At 34.6% G+C, this 25,345-nt stretch overlaps 4 pseudogenes; all 4 read left to right on the forward strand.

The window, feature by feature from the left end:
- Positions 1–1,060: 1,060 nt before the first annotated feature.
- Positions 1,061–2,229, forward strand: LOC108465720 (probable polyamine transporter At3g13620; annotated as a pseudogene).
- Positions 2,230–9,880: 7,651 nt separating this feature from the next.
- LOC128293082 (probable polyamine transporter At3g13620) lies at positions 9,881–10,932 on the forward strand (annotated as a pseudogene).
- A 6,247-nt stretch (positions 10,933–17,179) lies between these two features.
- Positions 17,180–18,264, forward strand: LOC128293084 (probable polyamine transporter At3g13620; annotated as a pseudogene).
- Positions 18,265–21,364: 3,100 nt separating this feature from the next.
- LOC108465314 (probable polyamine transporter At3g13620) lies at positions 21,365–22,419 on the forward strand (annotated as a pseudogene).
- Positions 22,420–25,345: the final 2,926 nt, after the last annotated feature.

The following is a 25,345-nucleotide window of genomic DNA, read 5'->3' on the forward strand; positions in this document are numbered from 1 at the left end:
TTGTTGCATTTTTACAATCTACAGCTTTTTCAAGTGAGCTCCCATGATGTTTGTAATGCATGTAACCAAAGGGCATACCTTGATAACAAGCAGTTGAGTTGGCATAAACATTTGTAAACATCAGTCTAATGCTGTTTGTATAACAAAAAAAACTTTAAAAACATACAAAATAGGAGTAGCAATGAAGAAAAATATAGACTTTTAACCCAAAAGTAAACACACACACACCATAAAGTTCGAGTAAATCAAGCCATGTCTTCAAAAGAGAAAACCAAACAATTTCGAATTCCTAAAAGAAACATGGTAACACGGGAACAAGCATGACATTTCTAGCTCTTCACATTGAATAAATAAACAATAAAATCAACTCAACTCAACATAAACATTATATATAACTAAAAACAAACAAATAAAACTATAAGCAAGAGGAAAGGGGGCAAGTACCGAAGGAGTTTGAATCCCAAGCTCTTGACCTCATTTTAGGCATGAAGGTAGTGTGATCCCATGGCAAACGAAAGAAAGCCGGCACAACATAAATAACTATTAGGAGGATTATTAGAGCAACCCTGCAATATGCAAAGCAAGTTAGTGAGAGATAAATTCATCTAATCCTAGTACCTTATAGCTTCAAACAAGCATCAATAACAACGGGAATCAGGCAGACAAAAATCGTTATAGCGGACTGTTCAACTTGGAGTCCATAATGCTCAACAATTATCTCAAGCAAAGTCTGCCAACCTGATTCAGAATGATACCTGCAGATATGCCAGTCATCAGCTATACTATAGAAATAAAAAGGAACTGCAAAACTCACCTTTTCTATACTATGTTTTTTTAGTAAACAAGAGCAAGTTTGGGGTCAAGAAGTTGAAAATGAAATTAGGAGAAACCTTCAATAAGAAAAATTAATTAGCATAAAAGAATTCTTGGCATTTGACCATTTTGACTAGAGGACCAAAAGCAAACAATTGAAATTCATTTCCGAATTGATTTTCCAATTTGTTTCTTGTAACAAATTGATGACACTGACTATAATGACCGTCGTCCTTTTAAGCACCACATGTGTATGTTGAGTCTATCACTCTGTTTTGAAAATCTGATAGCATTTTCTCATCCCTTTTCCTTCTCTCTCTCTCTTATTTCTCCTTCTTCCTTCCATTCTCTCTCTCTCTTCTTCTCTTCTTGACATGGAAGAAGAAAATCTTAACCACCCATCTGAAAAACCCCAACCACGCAAAAAATTGACTCTGATCCTCTAATTTTCCTCATCTATTTTGAAGTTGCGGCGGTCCCTATTGAGAAGTGCTTGGGTAGTCAGTGTCATGGGACCCTCTTGGCCCTTCAGGCTTCCACCTCTTTCCTTTTATCCGGGCGTCCTGAAGCTCTCATCACGGCTGAGCTTTCTACTACTTTTCATGGTAACGGAGGCTTCGTTATTTGGGCTGAACGTGCGTTCGGTCCATTCTGTGGGTCCCTGATGGGATCTTTGAAGTTCTTGAGTTGTGTCATTAACATAGCAGCTTTCCCAGTTCTCTGCGTGGACTACCTGGAGAAGATCATTCATCCTTTGGAGTCGGGGTGGCCTCGCCACATCTCTATTTTGATTTCCACGCTGGTATTATCTTTTGTAAACTATACCGGATTAGCCATCCTTGGTTGGGCTTCAGTTTTGCTGGGCGTTATTTCGCTTTCCCATTCGTTATAATGTCTCTCATAGCAATGCCCAAGATCCAAACCCATAGATGGCTGAGTTTAGGTCCGAAAGGTGTGAAAAGAGATTGGCATTTGTTCTTCAACACGCTTTTCTGGAATTTGAACTTTTGGGAAGTAGATAATCCCCAGAAGACGTTTCCTCGAGCTCTGCTTGTGGCAGTGGTTTTCACTTGCTTAGCCTACCTGGTTCCACTATTCGCGGTTATTGGGGCTATTTCCGTGGATCAACGTGATTGGGGGTTTGGATTTCATCTTGACGCAAATTGAGATGATTGCGAGCAAGTGGCTAAAAGTGTGGATAGAAGTCGGTCTTTGTTTTATCGTGATTGGCTTATTGAAGCTCAACTAAGCGGTACCGTGCTTATCAAGCTGGAGGGAATGGCAAATTTAGCCATCCTGCCCAAGCTTTTTGCTAGCAGATCCAAATGGTTCAACACTCCTTGGGTGGGGATACTGCTTTCAACTTTGATCACAATTGGAATGTCGTATATGGATTTCACTGATATCATATTGTGAAAAATAAAATAGAATAAAATAAATAAAAATAAAGAACACATAAATTTTACGTGGAAACCCTTTCGGGAAAAAAACCACGGGCAGAGGAGAAGAAAATTCACTATGTCGAAAAATTTTTACTCAAATACAAGAGGAATAGACTATGTCTATTTATAGGCTTGCAAAGCCATATTCTAGTAGGATTGAAACACCTTATCCTAATCAATATAAAATAGATGGAGTTTAATAAGGTTTAAAACCTTATTCTAAAATAAAATAAAAGAAGTCTAGTTCTATATGGATTTTACTTTTATTTTATTTTCCATCGTATTTTATTTAAATAAGAATTTGGGTCACTTAATTCTAACAATCTTCACCTTGACACAAATTCTCAATGAACAAGTTCTTCATCGCGAACTTTCAATAAACAAGTTCTTCACCTCTTCCAAAAAACCCCTTAAGGGTTTAACTTCAACAATGAACACCAACCAAGTCTAAGCAATGCTCAAACTTGGTTATAGGAAGTGACTTAGTCATCATATCTGCCGGATTTTCATGAGTGCTAATTTTGCTCACAACAATATCACCACGAGCAATAATATCACGAACAAAATGATACCGAATATCAATGTGTTTTGTTCTCTCATGAAACATTTGATCTTTTGTAAGAAAGATGGCACTGATTGTCACAAAATATTGTCTTGATTTGAAGGTCTTCATTGAGTTCACTAAATAGTCCCTTCAACCAAATAGCTTCTTTACAAGCCTCGATAATCGCCATGTACTCGACGATTGGTAGACAAAGCGATCGTAGTTTGCAAAGTGGCTTTCCAACTAATTGCACAACCTCCGATTGTAAAGACGTAACCTATGAGAGATCTTCTTCTATCAAGGTCTCCAGCAAAATCAGCATCAACATACCCTATAACTCCATCTTTAGTTCTTCCAAACTGTAAGCAAACATTAGTAGTGCCTCGTAAGTATCTTAAAATCCACTAAACTGCTTTCCAGTGTTCTTTACCAGGATTCGCCATGTATCGCTAAGCGACCTTGTTGCATATGATAAATCGGGCGTGAACAAACCATAGCATACATGAGAGATCCTCTCTGTACTAGAGTATGGAACATGTGACATGTACTCAATCTCATTATCGATTGAGGAGATAAGGCCGATGAAAGTCTGAAATGGGTGCTAAAGGAGTACTAACGAGCTTAGCACTCTGCATATTGAACCCGCAAAGAACTTTCTCAATGTACCCTTCCGACTTAGGTACAATTTACTTGCTTTTCTATCTCGAGAATCTCCATACCAAGTATCTTCTTTGCTGGTCCTAAATCTTTCATCTCAAATTCTTCACTTAGTTGGGCTTTAACCTTTCTTATCTCTCTTTTATCTTTTGCTGCTATCAACATGTCATCAACATAAAGAAGTAGATACACAAAAGAACCATCAACATTTTTCTTAAAATAGACACAACTGTCAAAACTACTTCTTTTGAAATCATGAGAAGTCATAAAGGAATCAAACCTCTTGTACCATTGTCTTGGTATTTGTTTCAAACCGTAAAGGGACTTTTTTGACAAGCAAACATAGTCCTCTTTTTCGAGACTATAAAACCCTCGGTTGTTGCATGTAAATATCTTCCTCAAGTTCTCCATGCAAAATGCGGTTTTACATCTAACCGCTCAAGCTCCAAATCATGCATGGCCACAATACCAAGCAAAGCTCGAATCGAACTATGCTTAACAAGCGGAGAGAACACATCTGTGAAGTCCACTCGGAATTTGGTGTAACCCTTTGCAACAAGCCTTGCTTTATATCGGGTTCTTCAACTCGGAGTCCCTTCTTTCTTTTAAACACCCATTTACAACGAATAGCCTTTTTACCTTTAGGAAGTTTTACAAGATCCCATGTTACGTTTTTGTGGAGTGATTCCATCTCCTCTTGCATAGCAAACATCCACTTTTCTCGAGTCTTCATGACTAATCGCCTCGAATAATTAAATGGCTCTTGATTCGTATCTATATCTTCACCACATTTAAAGCATAAGCAACTAGATCAACCTCGGCATACTTCTTTGGAGGTTTAATTTCTCTTCTTGTCCTGTTTTTGGCGATAGAGTATTGCGGTGAAGAAGCAACTCTATTCTCAATTTTGTCTTGGCTTGAGGAGTTGATTACGTATTAATCGATGCTCCACCGCTTTTGGTTTTCTTTATTGGAAGAGTCTTTAAGAGATAAGTTAGGTAGCATAGCGGTTTCATCAAAAACAACATCTCTGCTAATCACAACTTTTCTATTTTCAGGACACCATAACTTATAGCCTTTTACACCACTTTATAACCAAGAAAACGCATTTAATGGATCTCGGTTCCAATTTTCCATTATCAACATGAGCATACGCAGGACACCCAAAAATCTTTAAATCGAATAATTAGCGGGATTACGGACCATACCTCTTGTGGAGTCTTTTCTCAATGGCAGCGGATGGAGATCGGTTGATCAAAAACATGCGATGAGGTCGCTTACGCCCAAAATGACTTGTAAGTTGGCATTTGACAACATACATCGAACCTTCTCCATGATCGTTCGTTCATTCGCTCGCAACGCCGTTTTCTTTGTGGAGTATGATGAATCGTCAAGTGTCTCATGATCCTTCGACTTGCACAATCTATTAAACTCATCGAGCAGAACTCTAAGCCATTGTGCATGCGGAGGTATTTTATCATTTTCCGTCTGTTTTCAATCATAATTTTCCAAGACTTAAATGTGGAAAACACATCGCTTTTCGCTTGTGAAGAACGCCCAAACTTTTCGGAAAAATCATCAATAAAGGTTAGCATATAATTAGCTCCACCTCTCGAAGGTACTCTGACGCCCCCACAGATCGAATGGATATACTCCAACGTTTCCTTCGTGTTATGGATTCCTCTAGTGAATCGAACTCTCTTTTGCTTCCCAAACACACGGTGCTCACGAAATTCGGTTTGCAAATTCCTTGCCCATTAAGAAGTCCTCTTTGCTTAATTACGCCATGCCATTCTCACTCATATGCCCTAGGCGCATATGCCAAAGTTTAGTAATATCATCATCGACAAGGAAGAGGAAGCGGCATTTGCATCACCGATATGAGAGAACCACATAAAACATATAACTTGGCAATCTTTCTTTGCCCTTTCATCACAACAAGGGACCCTTTGAAATCTTTAAAACCCCACTTTCAGTTTGTGTATCATGCCCTTTTGAATCAAGAGTACTCAACGAAATTAAATTTCTTTTCAATTCGGAACATGCCGCACGTCACTAAGTGTTACGACAACTCCATCAAACATCTTAACTTTAATTGTTCCAACACTGCGATTTTACATGAAGCATTATTTCCCATCAAAACAACACCTTGAATCATTGTTTCATAAGTTGTAAACCAATCCCGATTGGGACTCATGTGGAAGGTGCGACTGAATCAAGTATCCACTCCTCGCTTACTTTAGAATCATTGATGAAGCAACTAGAAGTTCACCATCATTGTAGTCTTCTACAACATCGGCTTCACCGGAATTTTTGGTTGTTTTCCTTTTGATTCGCAGCCTCCTTTTAATCTTATTTTGTAGCTTATAGCACTCAGATTTAATGTGCCCTTTCTTCTTGCGAAGTTGCAAGTTTTACCTCTGTTTGAAGATTTGATCTACCCTTAGATTTACCACGAGGATTCCGTTCTGTGTTCTACCACGATCATCATCAACATTCCGGTCTTGTCTCCCACGAACAATGAGACCCTCTCCACGAGAGTTGGGTTTAACCACAAGATGCTTCATCTTATCATACGAGGTTAAAGAATCATAAACCTCATCAAGCTGTGAGAGACTCGCGGCTATATAAAATCGTGTCTCTAAAGGTTGAATAAGGCAGGGGCAACGAACAAAGTAGAATCAACCCTAGATCTTCCTTATCATCTTGAACCTCCATGGCCTCCAAGTTTGAGAGAATTTCTTTAAACAACTTTGTTAAGTGTTCGTGTACTGACGCACCTTCCTCCAAGCGATGAGCATAAAGACGCCGCTTCATATGCAACTTGCTTGTTAGAGTTTTCGACATACATATTTGTTCTAGCCTCTTCCATAATGCAGTGGCGGTTTTCTCTTTCATCACATCCCGCAAAATTTCGTTGGACAAATGCGAGATGTAATTGTGTTAATGCCTTTCGATCCTTACGCTTCTTCTCTTCATCATTAATGTCGAAGGCATCTTATCTATCCTAGCAGGCATCCTCTAGATCCATCTGTGCAAGAAGCGCTTGCATCTTAATTTGCCACAACGCAAATCGGTGTTGCGATCCAACAATGAATTTCATACTTCAAAGACGCCATTACCGTGATCGAGATGAATAACCGGAAGCTCGATACCAATTTGTGAAAAATAAAATAGAATAAAATAAATAAAATAAAGAACACATAAATTTTACGTGGAAACCCTTTGGAAAAAAACCACAGGCAAGAGGAGAAGAAAATTCACTATGTCGAAAAATTTTACTCAAATACAAGAGGAATAGACTATGTCTATTTATAGGCTTGCAAAGCCATATTCTAGTAGGATTGAAACACCTTATCCTAATCAATATAAAATAGATGGAGTTTAATAAGGTTTAAAAACCTTATTCTAAAATAAAATAAAAGAAGTCTAGTTCTATATGGATTTTACTTTTATTTTATTTTCCATCGTATTTTATTTAAATAAGAATTTGGGTCACTTAATTCTAACACATATCCTCCGCAAATTTCCTGTACGGTTTAGGGATGCTTTTTGGAGTTTTCTTCTTTTATTTGGTTGAAATATTTTGGTTAATTTTGTTCGTTAACCGAATTAACTGAAATTTATGTTTTTTTTTTGTTAAAACAAGTATAAAACATGTCAAACAAATATATTTAAATTAACCGAAATATTTGTTTTTATCTTGAATGTTATTCAAATTAATCGAAATTTTATGTCTTGAAACACTACAAGTCTTGAAAGTAATACATAATTAACACAAAACATTAATTATTAAGTTTGGTTAATTACCCAATTTTGAACCAAATTAGTCGATAACCAAAATTCCAAAAAAATAATTAATCAACCTCCGATTGAATTAAATTCGGTCACCGATCGATTAACCTAATTAGATCGTTTTGACCAATTAATTCGATTTTAACTGAAATTTGAACACTCCTAAATTAGCCACCAACTTTATTAAAAAATTAACAAATGACTAACTTTTTAAAACAAAAAAAGTAATTCAATTTCTTTTAAAAATAAAATAAAAATTCACTTGCACGAAATTTTAATTAACAATTTAATTTTTATTACTTTATCAATAGTTATTATTTAAAAATCATTGCTTAAATATTTAAAATTTTAATATATATTTAAAACTTCACATAGAAAAATTGTTCTTGGCACGTATAATGGATCCCATAAAGCTCACAATAAAGACAACATACCTTAAAATAATTCCTTGATTTTGCTTTTGTTGATGGTCCATCTATCATGATTTAACAAATAGGTGAAGTATATTATAGACCTATCTAATTCCATTCAAAACCAAATATCATGTAAGTTTTAATATTTATATAATATTTGTATATTCGTCTTATATTAATATTGTTTTATCGTATTTAAAATTTTAAAAATAGTTAATATAAAATTTGATATCTGAATTTAATTTAGTTTTAATGTTCAATTTGATACTCAAATCAAATGACATCATGTGGCCTTATGAATATTTGACATGTATTAGACATTGAAGCTAAACTTAAGTATTTAAATGGGACAAAGAAAAACTTAAATAATATCAAATTAAAAATATTTTGGTATCAAATTGATCAATAAAACTAAATTTGTACCAAATTAAATATCGAAATCAAATTTAAATACAAAATAATATATTAACCCTTTTAAAAATATAATATTTTTGGAAGATGTCAAACTAGCATCGTATATTTAAATACAAAATAATATATTACCCCTTGGACAAGTAATTTCATAATTCATTTTCATAATTTGAAAAACCGCAGCTGCCCTTTCATGAGAAAGGATGATTAAAGATCATGAAGAAAAATAAAATGACATGTCAAAATTTAAATATCAAGCTTGCTGCATTTTTACAATCTACAGCTTTTTCAAGTGAGCTCCCTTGATGTTTGTAATGCATGTAACCAAAGGGCATACCTTGATAACAAGCAGTTGAGTTGGCATAAACATTTGTAAACATCAGTCTAATGCTGTTTGTATAACAAAAAAAACTTTAAAAACATACAAAATAGGAGTAGCAATGAAGAAAAATATAAACTTTTAACCCAAAAGTAAACACACACACACCATAAAGTTCGAGTAAATCAAGCCATGTCTTCAAAAAGAAAACCAAACAATTTGAATTCCTAAAAGAAACATGGTAACAAGGAACAAGCATGACATTTCTAGCTCTTCACATTGAATAAATAAACAATAAAATCAACTCAACTCAACATAAACATTATATATAACTAAAACAAACAAATAAAACTATAAGCAAGAGGAAAGGGGCAAATCAAGGAGTTTGAATCCCAAGCTCTTGACCTCATTTTAGGCATGAAGGTAGTGTGATCCCATGGCAAGCGAAAGAAAGCCAGCACAACATAAATAACTATTAGGAGGATTATTAGAGCAACCACGCAATGTGCAAAGCAAGTTAGTGAGAGATAAATTCATCTAATCCTAGTACCTCAAAGCTTTACACAAGCATCAATAACAATAGGAATCGAAGTGGACAAAAATCGTTAGAGCGGATTTGTTCAACTTGGAGTCCATAATGCTCAACAATTATCTCAAACAAAGTCGCCAACCCGATTGAGAATGATACCAGCAGATATGCGGTCATCACTATACTATAGAAATAAAAAGGCGCAAAACTCACCTTTTCTATACTATGTTTTTTTAGTAAACAAGAGCAAGTTTGGGGTCAAGAAGTTGAAAATGAAATTAGGAGAAACCTTCAATAAGAAAAATTAATTAGCATAATAGAATTCCTGGCATTTGACCATTTTGACTAGAGGACCAAAAGCAAACAATTGAAATTCATTTCCGAATTGATTTTCCAATTTGTTTCTTAAAACAAATTGACAACACAGCTGTAATGACCGTCGTCCTTTTAAGCAACTTTGTGTCTTATTTGAGAGTCATCACTCTATTCGAAAATCTGATTACCATTTACATTATGAAAATACTGATACTATTTTCCCATCCCTTCTTCCTTCTCTCTCTAAGTTTGAGGTCAAGAAGATGAAAATGAAATTAGGAGAAACCGTCAATAAAAAAATTAATTAGCATAATAGAATTCTTGGCATTTAACCATTTTGACTGGAGGACCAAAAGCAAACAATTGAAATTCATTTCCGAATTGGTTTTTCAATTTGTTTCTTGTAACAAATTGGCAAAGACAAATTGTAATGGCGTCGTCCTTTTAAGCACCACATGTAATGTTGAGTCTATCACTCTGTTATGAAAATACAGTAGTATTTTCTCATCCCTTCTTCCTTCTCTCTCTCTCTCTTATTTCTCCTTCTTCCTTCCATTCTCTCTTCTCTCTTCTTCTCTTCTTCAACATGGACGAAGAAAATCTTGGCCACCCATCTGAAAAACCCCCTAACCACGCAAAAAATTGACTCTGATCCCTCTAATTTTCCTCACTCTTTTTTGAAGTTACCGGCGGTCCCTATGTAGAAGAGCCGGCAGTCCAGGCTGCAGGACCCCTCTTGGCCCTTCTGGGCTTCCTCCTCTTTCCTTTTATCTGGAGCGTCCCTAAAGCTCTCATCACGGCTGAGCTTTCTACTACTTTTCATGGTAACGAAGGCTTCGTTATTTGGGCTGAACGTGCGTTCGGTCCATTCTGTGGGTCCCTGATGGGATCTTTGAAGTTCTTGAGTGGTGTCATTAACATCGCAGCTTTCCCAGTTCTCTGCGTGGACTACCTGGAGAAGATCATTCATCCTTTGGAGTTGGGGTGGCCTCGCCACATCTCTATTTTGATTTCCACGCTGGTATTATCTTTTGTAAACTATCCGGATTAGCCATCATTGGTTGGGCTTGATTTCTTTGGCGTTATTTCGCTTTCGCCTTCGTTATAATGTCTCTCATAGCAATGCCCAAGATCCAACCCCATAGATGGTGAGTTTAGGTCCGAAAGGTGTGAAAAGAGATTGGCATTTGTTCTTCAACACGCTTTTTCGAATTTGAACTTTTGGGAAGTAGATAATCCCGAAGAGCGTTTCTCGAGCTCTGCTTGTGGCGATGGTTTTCACTTGCTTAGCCTACGGTTCCACTATTCGCGGTTATTGGGGCATTTACGTGGATCAACGTGATTGGGGTGCGGATTTCATCTTGATTCTTTGAGATGATTGCGAGCAAGTGGCTAAAAGTGTGGATGGAAGTAGGTCTTTGTTTTATCGACAATTGGCTTATTTGAAGCTCAACTAAGCAAATTGTGCTTATCAAGCTGGAGGAATGGAAAATTTAGCCATCCCGCCCAAGCTTTTTGCTAGCAGATCCAAATGGTTTAGCACTCCTTGGGTGGGGATCTTGCTTTCAACTTTGATCACAATTGGAATGTCGTATATGGATTTCATCGATATCATATCCTCCATAAATTTCACATACGGTTTAGGGATGCTTTTGGAGTTTTCTTCTTTTCTTTGGTTGAAATATTTTGGTTAATCTGTTAGTTAACGAATTAACTGAAATTTATATTTTTTTTGTTAAAACAAGTATAAAACATGTCAAACAAATACATTTAAATTAACCGAAATATTTGTTTTTATCTTGAATGTTAATCAAATTAATCGAAATTTTATGTCTTGAAACACTACAAATCTTGAAAGTAATACATAATTAACACAAAACATTAATTATTAAGTTTGTTTAATTACCCAATTTTGAACCAAATTAGTCGATAACCAAAATTCCAAAAAAATAATTAATCAACCTCCGATTGAATTAAATTCGGTCACCGATCGATTAACATAATTAGATCGTGTTGACCAATTAATTCGATTTTAACTGAAATTTGAACACTCCTAAATTAGCCACCAACTTTATTAAAAAATTAACAAATGACTAACTTTTTAAAACAAAAAAAAGTAATTCAATTTATTTTAAAAATAAAATAAAAATTCACTTGCACGAAATTTTAATTAACAATTTAATTTTTTATTACTTTATCAATAGTTATTATTTAAAAAATCATTGCTTAAATATTTAAAATTTTAATATATATTTAAAACTTCACATAGAAAAATTGTTCTTGGCACGTATAATGGATCCCATAAAGCTCACAATAAAGACAACATACCTTAAAATAATTCCTTGATTTTGCTTTTGTTGATGGTCCATCTATCATGATTTAACAAATAGGTGAAGTATATTATAGACCTATCTAATTCCATTCAAAACCAAATATCATGTATGTTTTAATATTTATATAATATTTGTATATTCGTCTTATATTAATATTGTTTTATCGTATTTAAAATTTTAAAAATAGTTAATATAAAATTTGATATCTGAATTTAATTTAGTTTTAATGTTCAATTTGATACTCAAATCAAATGACATCATGTGGCCTTATGAATATTTGACATGTATTAGACATTGAAGCTAAACTTAAGTATTTAAATGGGACAAAGAAAAACTTAATTAATATCAAATTAAAAATATTTTGGTATCAAATTGATCAATAAAACTAAATTTGTACCAAATTAAATATCAAATCAAATTTAAATACAAAATAATATATTAACCCTTTTAAAAATATAATATTTTTGGAAGATGTCAAACTAGCATCGTATATTTAAATACAAAATAATATATTACCCCTTGGACAAGTAATTTCATAATTCATTTTCATAATTTGAAAAACAGGCTGCCCTTTCATGAGAAAGGATGATTAAAGATCATGAAGAAAAATAAAATGACATGTCAAAATTTAAATATCAAGCTTGTTGCATTTTTACAATCTACAGCTTTTTCAAGTGAGCTCCCATGGTGTTTGTAATGCATGTAACCAAAGGGCATACCTTGATAACAAGCAGTTGAGTTGGCATAAACATTTGTAAACATCAGTCTAATGCTATTTGTATAACTAAAAAAACTTTAAAAACATACAAAATAGGAGTAGCAATGAAGAAAAATATAGACTTTTAACCCAAAAGTAAACACACACACACCATAAAGTTCGAGTAAATCAAGCCATGTCTTCAAAAAGAAAACCAAACAATTTGAATTCCTAAAAGAAACATGGTAACAAGGAACAAGCATGACATTTCTAGCTCTTCACATTGAATAAATAAACAATAAAATCAACTCAACTCAACATAAACATTATATATAACTAAAAACAAACAAATAAAACTATAAGCAAGAGGAAAGGGGGCAAGTACCGAAGGAGTTTGAATCCCAAGCTCTTGACCTCATTTTAGGCATGAAGGTAGTGTGATCCCATGGCAAACGAAAGAAAGCCAGCACAACATAAATAACTATTAGGAGGATTATTAGAGCAACCCTGCAATGTGCAAAGCAAGTTAGTGAGAGATAAATTCATCTAATCCTAGTACCTCAAAGCTTCACACAAGCATCAATAACAACCGGAACCAGGCAGACAAAAATCGTTATAGCGGACTGTTCAACTTGGAGTCCATAATGCTCAACAATTATTGTGAAAAATAAAATAGAATAAAATAAATAAAAATAAAGAACACATAAATTTTACGTGGAAACCCTTTCGGGAAAAAAAACCACAGGCGGGGCGAGAAGAAAATTCACTATGTCGAAAAATTTTTACTCAAATACAAGAGGAATAGACTATGTCTATTTATAGGCTTGCAAAGCCATATTCTAGTAGGATTGAAACACCTTATCCTAATCAATATAAAATAGATGGAGTTTAATAAGGTTTAAAACCTTATTCTAAAATAAAATAAAAGAAGTCTAGTTCTATATGGATTTTACTTTTATTTTATTTTCCATCGTATTTTATTTAAATAAGAATTTTGGGTCACTTAATTCTAACAATCTCCACCTTGACACAAATTCTCAATGAACAAGTTCTTCATCGCGAACTTTCAATAAACAAGTTCTTCACCTCTTCCAAAAACCCCTTAAGGGTTTAACTTCAACAATGAACACCAACCAAGTCTAAGCAATGCTCAAACTTGGTTATAGGAAGTGACTTAGTCATCATATCTGCAGGATTTTCATGAGTGCTAATTTTGCTCACAACAATATCACCACGAGCAATAATATCACGAACAAAATGATACCGAATATCAATGTGTTTTGTTCTCTCATGAAACATTTGATCTTTTGTAAGAAAGATGGCACTGATTGTCACCCTTTGCAACAAGCCTTGCTTTATATCCGGGTTCTTCAACTCCTGAGTCCCTTCTTTCTTTTTAAACACCCATTTACAACGAACAGCCTTTTTACCTTTAGGAAGTTTTACAAGATCCCATGTTTGCTTTTTTGTGGAGTGATTCCATCTCCTCTTGCATAGCAAACATCCACTTTTACGAGTCTTCACACTAATCGCCTCGGAATAATTAAATGGCTCTTGATTAGCATCTATATCTTCACCACATTTAAAGCATAAGCAACTAGATCAACCTCGGCATACTTCTTTGGAGGTTTAATTTCTCTTCTTGTCTGTTTTTGGCGATAGAGTATTGCGGTGAAGAAGCAACTCTATTCTCAATTTTGTCTTGGCTTGAGGAGTTGATTCAGATTAATCGATGCTCCACCGCTTTTGGTTTTCTTTATTGGAAGAGTCTTTAAGAGATAAGTTAGGTAGCATAGCGGTTTCATCAAAAACAACATCTCTGCTAATCACAACTTTTCTATTTTCAGGACACCATAACTTATAGCCTTTTACACCGACTTTATAACCAAGAAAACGCATTTAATGGATCTCGGTTCCAATTTTCCATTATCAACATGAGCATCGCAGACACCCAAAATCTTTAAATCGAATAATTAGCGGGATTACGGACCATACCTCTTGTGGAGTCTTTTCTCAATGGCAGCGGATGGAGATCGGTTGATCAAAAACATGCGATGAGGTCATACGCCCAAAATGACTTCGGTAAGTTGGCATTTGACAACATACATCGAACCTTCTCCATGATCGTTCGTTCATTCGTTCGCAACGCCGCTTTCTTTGTGGAGTATGACGAACGTCAAGTGTCTCATGATCCTTCCGACTTGCACAATCTATTAAACTCATCGTAAGCGTAACTCTAAGCCATTATGCATGCGGAGGTATTTTATCATTTTCCGTCATTTTTCAATCATAATTTTCCAAGACTTAAATGTGGAAAACACATCGCTTTACGCTCGGGAAGAACGCCCAAACTTTTCGGAAAAATCATCAATAAAGGTTAGCATATAATTAGCTCCACCTCTCGAAGGCACTCGGACGGCCCCACAGATCGTAATGGATATAACCCAACGTTTCCTTCGTGTTATGGATTCCTCTAGTGAATCGAACTCTCTTTTGCTTCCCAAAACACGGTGCTCACGAAATTCGGTTTGCAAATTCCTTGCCCATTAAGAAGTCCTCTTTGCTTAATTACGCCATGCCATTCTCACTCATATGCCCTAGGCGATATGCCAAAGTTTAGTAATATCATCATCGACAAGGAAGAGGAAGCGACAATTGCATCACCGAGAATGATAGAACCACATAAAACATATAACTTGGCAATCTTTCTTTGCCCTTTCATCACAACAAGGGACCCTTTGAAATCTTTAAAACCCCACTTTCATTTGTGTATCTGCCCTTTTGAATCAAGAGTACTCAACGAAATTAAATTTCTTTTCAATTACGGAACATGCCGCACGTCACTAAGTGTTCGACAACTCCATCAAACATCTTAACTTTAATTGTTCCAACACTGCGATTTTACATGAAGCATTATTTCCCATCAAAACAACACCTTCAGATACTGTTTCATAAGTTGTAAACCAATCCCGATTGGTTTTACCTCTGTTTGAAGATTTCGATCTACCCTTAGATTTACCACGAGGATTCCGTTCCTGTGTTCTACCACGATCATCATCAACATTCCGGTCTTGTCTCCCACGAACAATGAGACCCTCTCCCGAGAGTTGGGTTTAACCACAAGATGCTTCATCTTATCATACGAGGTTAAAGAATCATAAACCTCATCAAGCTGTGAGAGACTCGCGGCTATATAAAATCGTGTCTCTAAAGGTTGAATAAGGCGGGGCAACGAACAAAGTAGAATCAACCCTAGATCTTCCTTATCATCTTGAACCTCCATGGCCTCCAAGTTTGAGAGAATTTCTTTAAACAACATTAAGTGTTAGGTGTCTGACGCACCTTCCTCCAAACGATGAGCATAAAGACGCCGCTTCATATGCAACTTGCTTGTTAGAGTTTTCGACATACATATTTGTTCTAGCCTCTTCCATAATGCGTGGCAATTTTCTCTTTCATCACATCCTGCAAAATTTCGTTGGACAAATGCGATGTAATTGTGTTAATGCCTTTCGATCCTTACGCTTCTTCTCTTCATCTTAATGTCGAAGGCATCTTATCTATCCTAGCGGGGCATCCTCTAGATCCATCGTGCAAGAAGCGCTTGCATCTTAATTTGCCACAACGCAAATCGGTGTTGCGATCCAACAATGAATTTCATACTTCAAAGACGCCATTACCGTGATCGAGATGAATAACCCGAAAGTTCGATACCAATTTGTGAAAAATAAAATAGAATAAAATAAATAAAATAAAGAACACATAAATTTTACGTGGAAACCCTTTAGGGAAAAAAAACCACAGGCGGAGGAGAAGAAAATTCACTATGTCGAAAAATTTTTACTCAAATACAAGAGGAATAGACTATGTCTATTTATAGGCTTGCAAAGCCATATTCTAGTAGGATTGAAACACCTTATCCTAATCAATATAAAATAGATGGAGTTTAATAAGGTTTAAAACCTTATTCTAAAATAAAATAAAAGAAGTCTAGTTCTATATGGATTTTACTTTTATTTTATTTTCCATCGTATTTTATTTAAATAAGAATTTTGGGTCACTTAATTCTAACAATTATCTCAAGCAAAGTCGCATAACTTCGATTCGAATGATACTGCAGATATGCGGTCATCACTATACTATAGAAATAAAAAGGCGCAAAACTCACCTTTTCTATACTATGTTTTTTTAGTAAACAAGAGCAAGTTTGGGGTCAAGAAGTTTAAAATGAAATTAGGAGAAACCTTCAACAAGAAAAATTAATTAGCATAATAGAATTCTTGGCATTTGACCATTTTGACTAGAGGACCAAAAGCAAACAATTGAAATTCATTTCCGAATTGATTTTCCAATTTGTTTCTTGAATCAAATTGACAGCATAGCTGTAATGACCGTCGTCCTTTTAAGCAACTTTGTGTCTTATTTGAGTCATCATCACTCTATTACGAAAATCTGATTACCATTTACATTATGAAAATACAGTACCATTTTCCCATCCCTTCTTCCTTCTCTCTCTAAGTTTGGGGTTAAGAAGATGAAAATGAAATTAGGAGAAACCGTCAATAAAAAAATTAATTAGCATAATAGAATTCTTGGCATTTGACCATTTTGACTGGAGGACCAAAAGCAAACAATTGAAATTCATTTCCGAATTGGTTTTTCAATTTGTTTCTTGTAACAAATTGGCAGCACAGCTGTAATGACCGTCGTCCTTTTAAGCACCCTGTGTGCGCTGAGTCTATCACTCTGTTATGAAAATACAGTAGTATTTTCTCATCCCTTCTTCCTTCTCTCTCTCTCTCTTATTTCTCCTTCTTCCTTCCATTCTCTCTTCTCTCTTCTTCTCTTCTTCAACATGGACGAAGAAAATCTTGGCCACCCATCTGAAAAACCCCCTAACCACGCAAAAAATTGACTCTGATCCCTCTAATTTTCCTCACTCTTTTTTGAAGTTACCGGCGGTCCCTATGTAGAAGAGCCAGCAGTCTAGGCAGCAGGACCCCTCTTGGCCCTTCTGGGCTTCCTCCTCTTTCCTTTTATCTGGAGCGTCCCTGAAGCTCTCATCACGGCTGAGCTTTCTACTACTTTTCATGGTAACGGAGGCTTCGTTATTTGGGCTGAACGTGCGTTCGGTCCATTCTGTGGGTCCCTGATCGGACCTTTGAAGTTCTTGAGTGGTGTCATTAACATCGCAGCTTTCCCAGTTCTCTGCGTGGACTACCTGGAGAAGATCATTCATCCTTTGGAGTTGGGGTGGCCTCGCCACATCTCTATTTTGATTTCCACGCTGGTATTATCTTTTGTAAACTATACCGGATTAGCCATCGTTGGTTGGGCTTCAGATTTTCTTTGGCGTTATTTCGCTTTCGCCTTTCGTTATAATGTCTCTCATAGCAATGCCCAAGATCCAACCCATAGATGGTGAGTTTAGGTCCGAAAGGTGTGAAAAGAGATTGGCATTTGTTCTTCAACACGCTTTTCTGGAATTTGAACTTTTGGGAAGTAGATAATCCCCAGAAGACGTTTCCTCGAGCTCTGCTTGTGGCGATGGTTTTCACTTGCTTAGCCTACCGGTTCCACTATTCGCGGTTATTGGGGCTGTTTCCGTGGATCAACGTGATTGGGGTCGGATTTCATCTTGATTCTTTGAGATGATTGCAGGCAAGTGGCTAAAAGTGTGGATGGAAGTAGGTGCTGTTTTATCAGCAATTGGCTTATTTGAAGCTCAACTAAGCAGCTGTGCTTATCAACTGGAGGGAATGGAAAATTTAGCCATCCTGCCCAAGCTTTTTGCTAGCAGATCCAAATGGTTTAGCACTCCTTGGATGGGGATACTGCTTTCAACTTTGATCACAATTGGAATGTCGTATATGGATTTCACTGATATCATATCCTCCGCAAATTTCCTGTACGGTTTAGGGATGCTTTTTGGAGTTTTCTTCTTTTCTTTGGTTGAAATATTTTGTTTAATCCTGTTCGTTAACCGAATTAACTGAAATTTATGTTTTTTTTTTGTTAAAACAAGTATAAAACATGTCAAACAAATACATTTAAATTAACCAAAATATTTGTTTTTATCTTGAATGTTAATCAAATTAATCGAAATTTTATGTCTTGAAACACTACAAATCTTGAAAGTAATACATAATTAACACAAAACATTAATTATTAAGTTTGTTTAATTACCCAATTTTGAACCAAATTAGTCGATAACCAAAATTCCAAAAAAATAATTAATCAACCTCCGATTGAATTAAATTCGGTCACCGATCGATTAACCTAATTAGATCGTTTTGACCAATTAATTCGATTTTAACTGAAATTTGAACACTCCTAAATTAGCCACCAACTTTATTAAAAATTAACAAATGACTAACTTTTAAAACAAAAAAAGTAATTCAATTTATTTTAAAAATAAAATAAAAATTCACTTGCACGAAATTTTAATTAACAATTTAATTTTTATTACTTTATCAATAGTTATTATTTAAAAATCATTGCTTAAATATTTAAAATTTTAATATATATTTAAAACTTCACATAGAAAAATTGTTCTTGGCACGTATAATGGATCCCATAAAGCTCACAATAAAGACAACATACCTTAAAATAATTCCTTGATTTTGCTTTTGTTGATGGTCCATCTATCATGATTTAACAAATAGGTGAAGTATATTATAGACCTATCTAATTCCATTCAAAACCAAATATCATGTATGTTTTAATATTTATATAATATTTGTATATTCGTCTTATATTAATATTGTTTTATCGTATTTAAAATTTTAAAAATAGTTAATATAAAATTTGATATCTGAATTTAATTTAGTTTTAATGTTCAATTTGATACTCAAATCAAATGACATCATGTGGCCTTATGAATATTTGACATGTATTAGACATTGAAGCTAAACTTAAGTATTTAAATGGGACAAAGAAAAACTTAAATAATATCAAATTAAAAATATTTTGGTATCAAATTGATCAATAAAACTAAATTTGTACCAAATTAAATATCGAAATCAAATTTAAATACAAAATAATATATTAACCCTTTTAAAAATATAATATTTTTGGAAGATGTCAAACTAGCATCGTATATTTAAATACAAAATAATATATTACCCCTTGGACAAGTAATTTCATAATTCATTTTCATAATTTGAAAAACCGCGGCTGCCCTTTCATGAGAAAGGATGATTAAAGATCATGAAGAAAAATAAAATGACATGTCAAAATTTAAATATCAAGCTTGTTGCATTTTTACAATCTATAGCTTTTTCAAGTGAGCTCCCATGGTGTTTGTAATGCATGTAACCAAAGGGCATACCTTGATAACAAGCAGTTGAGTTGGCATAAACATTTGTAAACATCAGTCTAATGCTATTTGTATAACTAAAAAAACTTTAAAAACATACAAAATAGGAGTAGCAATGAAGAAAAATATAGACTTTTAACCCAAAAGTAAACACACACACACCATAAAGTTCGAGTAAATCAAGCCATGTCTTCAAAAGAGAAAACCAAACAATTTCGAATTCCTAAAAGAAACATGGTAACACGGGAACAAGCATGACATTTCTAGCTCTTCACATTGAATAAATAAACAATAAAATCAACTCAACTCAACATAAACATTATATATAACTAAAAACAAACAAATAAAACTATAAGCAAGAGGAAAGGGGGCAAGTACCGAAGGAGTTTGAATCCCAAGCTCTTGACCTCATTTTAGGCATGAAGGTAGTGTGATCCCATGGCAAACGAAAGAAAGCCAGCACAACATAAATAACTATTAGGAGGATTATTAGAGCAACCCTGCAATGTGCAAAGCAAGTTAGTGAGAGATAAATTCATCTAATCCTAGTACCTCAAAGCTTCACACAAGCATCAAAAACAACCGGAATCAGGCAGAAAAAAATCGTTATAGCGGACTGTTCAACTTGGAGTCCATAATGCTCAACAATTATCTCAAGCAAAGTCGCCAACTTTGATTGAGAATGATACTGCAGATATGCGGTCATCACTATACTATAGAAATAAAAGGGCGCAAAACTCAACTTTTCTATACTATGTTTTTTTAGTAAACAAGAGCAAGTTTGGGGTCAAGAAGTTGAAAATGAAATTAGGAGAAACCTTCAACAAGAAAAATTAATTAGCATAATAGAATTCTTGGCATTTGACCATTTTGACTAGAGGACCAAAAGCAAACAATTGAAATTCATTTCCGAATTGATTTTCCAATTTGTTTCTTGAAACAAATTGACAGCATAGCTGTAATGACCGTCGTCCTTTTAAGCAACCTGTGTGCGCTGAGTCTGTCACTCTGTTACGAAAATACAGTACCATTTCTGTTATGAAAATACAGTACCATTTTCCCATCCCTTCTTCCTTCTCTCTCTAAGTTTGGGGTTAAGAAGATGAAAATGAAATTAAGAGAAACCATCAATAAAAAAATTAATTAGCATAATAGAATTCTTCGCATTTGACCATTTTGACTAGAGGACCAAAAGCAAACAATTGAAATTCATTTCCGAATTGATATTCCAATTTGTTTCTTGAAACAAATTTACAGCACAGCTGTAATGACCGTCGTCCTTTTAAGCAACCTGTGTGCGCTGAGTCTGTCACTCTGTTACAAAAATACAGTACCATTTCTGTTATGAAAATACAGTACCATTTTCCCATCCCTTCTTCCTTCTCTCTCTAAGTTTGGGGTCAAGAAGATGAAAATGAAATTAGGAGAAACCTTCAATAAGAAAAATTAATTAGCATAATAGAATACTTGGCATTTGACCATTTTGACTAGAGGACCAAAAGCAAACAATTGAAATTCATTTCCGAAATGATTTTCCAATTTGTTTCTTGTAACAAATTGATGAAACATGCTATAATGACCGTCGTCCTTTTAAGCACCTGTGTCTTGTTGAGTCTATCACTCTGTTATGAAAATCTGTAGCATTTTCTCATCCCTTCCTCTCTCTCTCTCTTATTTCTCCTTCTTCCTTCCATTCTCTTCTCTCTTCTTCTTCTTCTTGACATGGACTAAGAAAATCTTGGCCACCTATCTGAACAACCCCCCAACCACGCAAAAAATTGACTCTGATCCCTCTAATTCTCCTCATCTATTTTGAAGTTGCCGGCAGTCCCTATGGAGAAGAGCGCCAGTCCAGTCATGGGACCCTCTTGGCCCTTCTGGGCTTTCTCTTCTTTCCTTTTTATCTGGAGCGTCCCTGAAGCTCTCATCACGACTGAGCTTTCTACTACTTTTCATGGTAACGGAGGCTTCTTTATTTGGGCTGAACGTGCGTTCGGTCCATTCTGTGGGTCCTTGATGGGATCTTTGAAGTTCTTGAGTGGTGTCATTAACATCGCAGACTTTCCAGTTCTCTGCGTGGACTACCGGAGAAGATCATTCATCCTTTGAGTCGGGTGGCCTCGCCACATCTCTATTTTGATTTCCACGCTGGTATTATCTTTTGTAAACTATACTAGATTAGCCATCGTTGGTTCGGCTTCAGTTTTGCTGGGCGTTATTTCGCTTTCGCCTTTCGTTATAATGTCTCTCATAGCAATGCCCAAGATCCAACCCCATAGATGGCTGAGTTTAGGTCCGAAAGGTGTGAAAAGAGATTGGCATTTGTTCTTCAACACGCTTTTCTGGAATTTGAACTTTTGGGAAGTAGATAATCCCCAGAAGACGTTTCCTCGAGCTCTGCTTGTGGCAGTGGTTTTCACTTGCTTAGCCTACCTGGTTCCACTATTCGCGGTTATTGGGGCTGTTTCCGTGGATCAACGTGATTGGGGGTCTGGATTTCATCTTGACTTCTTGAGATGATTGAGCAAGTGGCTAAAAGTGTGGATGGAAGTAGGTGCTGTTTTATCAGCAATTGGCTTATTTGAAGCTCAACTAAGCAGCTGTGCTTATCAACTGGAGGGAATGGAAAATTTAGCCATCCTGCCCAAGCTTTTTGCTAGCAGATCCAAATGGTTTAGCACTCCTTGGGTGGGGATACTGCTTTCAACCTTGATCACAATTGGAATGTCGTATATGGATTTCACTGATATCATATCCTTCGCAAATTTCCTGTACGGTTTAGGGATGCTTTTTGGAGTTTTCTTCTTTTCTTTGGTTGAAATATTTTGGTTAATCCTGTTCGTTAACCGAATTAACTGAAATTTATGTTTTTTTTTTGTTAAAACAAGTATAAAACATGTCAAACAAATACATTTAAATTAACCGAAATATTTGTTTTTATCTTGAATGTTAATCAAATTAATCGAAATTTTATGTCTTGAAACACTACAAATCTTGAAAGTAATACATAATTAACACAAAACATTAATTATTAAGTTTGTTTAATTACCCAATTTTGAACCAAATTAGTCGATAACAAAAATTCCAAAAAAATAATTATTCAACCTCCGATTGAATTAAATTCGGCCATCGATCGATTAACCTAATTAGATCGTTTTGACCAATTAATTCGATTTTAACTGAAATTTGAACACTCCTAAATTAGCCACCAACTTTATTAAAAAATTAACAAAGGACTAACTTTTTAAAACAAAAAAAGTAATTCAATTTATTTTAAAATAAAATAAAAATTCACTTGCACGAAATTTTAATTAAAATTTAATTTTTAATACTTTATCAATAGTTATTATTTAAAAATCATTGCTTAAATATTTAAAATTTTAATATATATTTAAAACTTCAGATAGAAAAATTGTTCTTGGCACGTATAATGGATCCCATAAAGCTCACAATAAAGACAACATACCTTAAAATAATTCCTTGATTTTGCTTTTGTTGATGGTCCATCTATCATGATTTAACAAATAGGTGAAGTATATTATAGACCTATCTAATTCCCTTCAAAACCAAATATCATGTATGTTTTAATATTTATATAATATTTGTATATTCGTCTTATATTAATATTGTTTTATCGTATTTAAAATTTTAAAAATAGTTAATATAAAATTTGATATCTGAATTTAATTTAGTTTTAATGTTCAATTTGATACTCAAATCAAATGACATCATGTGGCCTTATGAATATTTGACATGTATTAGACATTGAAGCTAAACTTAAGTATTTAAATGGGACAAAGAAAAACTTAAATAATATCAAATTAAAAATATTTTGGTATCAAATTGATCAATAAAACTAAATTTGCACCAAATTAAATATCGAAATCAAATTTAAATACAAAATAATATATCAACCCTTTTAAAAATATAATATTTTTGGAAGATGTCAAACTAGCATCGTATATTTAAATACAAAATAATATATTACCCTTGGACAAGTAATTTCATAATTCATTTTCATAATTTGAAAAACATGGTACGCTTTCTTACATGATGATTAAAGATCATGAAGAAAATAAAATGACATGTCAAAATTTAAATATCAAGCTTGCTGCATTTTTACAATCTCTGACTTTTTCAAGTGAGCTCCCATGATGTTTGTAATGCATGTAACCAAAGGGCATACCTTCATAACAAACAGTTGAGTTGGCATAAACATTTGTAAACATCAGTCTAATGCTGTTTATATAATTAAAAAAACTTTAAAAACATACAAAATAGGTGTAGCAATGAAGAAAAATATAGACTTTTAACCCAAAAGTAAACACACACACACCATAAAGTTCGAGTAAATCAAGCCATGTCTTCAAAAGAGAAAACCAAACAATTTCGAATTCCTAAAAGAAACATGGTAACACGGGAACAAGCATGACATTTCTAGCTCTTCACATTGAATAAATAAACAATAAAATCAACTCAACTCAACATAAACATTATATATAACTAAAAACAAACAAATAAAACTATAAGCAAGAGGAAAGGGGGCAAGTACCGAAGGAGTTTGAATCCCAAGCTCTTGACCTCATTTTGAGGCATGAAGGTAGTGTGATCCCATGGCAAACGAAAGAAAGCGAGCACAACATAAATAACTATTAGGAGAATTATTAGAGCAACCCTACAATGTGCAAAGCAAGTTAGTGAGAGATAAATTCATCTAATCCTAGTACCTCAAAGCTTCACACAAGCATCAAAAACAACCGGAATCAGGCAGACAAAAATCGTTATAGCGGACTGTTCAACTTGGAGTCCATAATGCTCAACAATTATCTCAAGCAAAGTCTGCCAACCTGATTGAGAATGATACCTGCAGATATGCGGTCATCACTATACTATAGAAATAAAAAGGCGCAAAACTCACCTTTTCTATACTATGTTTTTTTAGTAAACAAGAGCAAGTTTGGGGTCAAGAAGTTGAAAATGAAATTAGGAGAAACCTTCAATAAGAAAAATTAATTAGCATAAAAGAATTCTTGGCATTTGACCATTTTGACTAGAGGACCAAAAGCAAACAATTGAAACTCATTTCCGAATTGATTTTCCAATTTGTTTCTTGAAACAAATTGACAGCACAGCTGTAATGACCATCGTCCTTTTAAGCAACCTGTGTACGCTGAGTCTGTCACTCTGTTACGAAAATATAATACCATTTCTGTTATGAAAATACAGTACCATTTTCCCATCCCTTCTTCCTTCTCTCTCTAAGTTTGGGGTCAAGAAGATGAAAATGAAATTAGGAGAAACCTTCAATAAGAAAAATTAATTAGCATAATAGAATTCTTGGCATTTGACCATTTTGATTAGAGGACCAAAAGCAAACAATTGAAATTCATTTCCGAATTGATTTTCCAATTTGTTTCTTGAAACAAATTGACAGCACAGCTGTAATGATCGTCTTCCTTAAGCAACCTGTGTGCGCTGAGTCTGTCACTCTGTTACGAAAATACAGTACCATTTCTGTTATGAAAATACGGTACCATTTTCCCATCCCTTCTTCCTTCTCTCTCTAAGTTTGGGGTCAAGAAGATGAAAATGAAATTAGGAGAAACCTTCAATAAGAAAAATTAATTAGCATAATAGAATACTTGGCATTTGACCATTTTGACTAGAGGACCAAAAGCAAACAATTGAAATTCATTTCCGAATTGATTTTCCAATTTGATTCTTGTAACAAATTGACAGCACAGCTGTAATGACCGTCG

Source organism: Gossypium arboreum, chromosome 5, assembly GCF_025698485.1.
Source record: "Gossypium arboreum isolate Shixiya-1 chromosome 5, ASM2569848v2, whole genome shotgun sequence".
Classification (NCBI taxonomy): Eukaryota; Viridiplantae; Streptophyta; class Magnoliopsida; order Malvales; family Malvaceae; genus Gossypium; species Gossypium arboreum.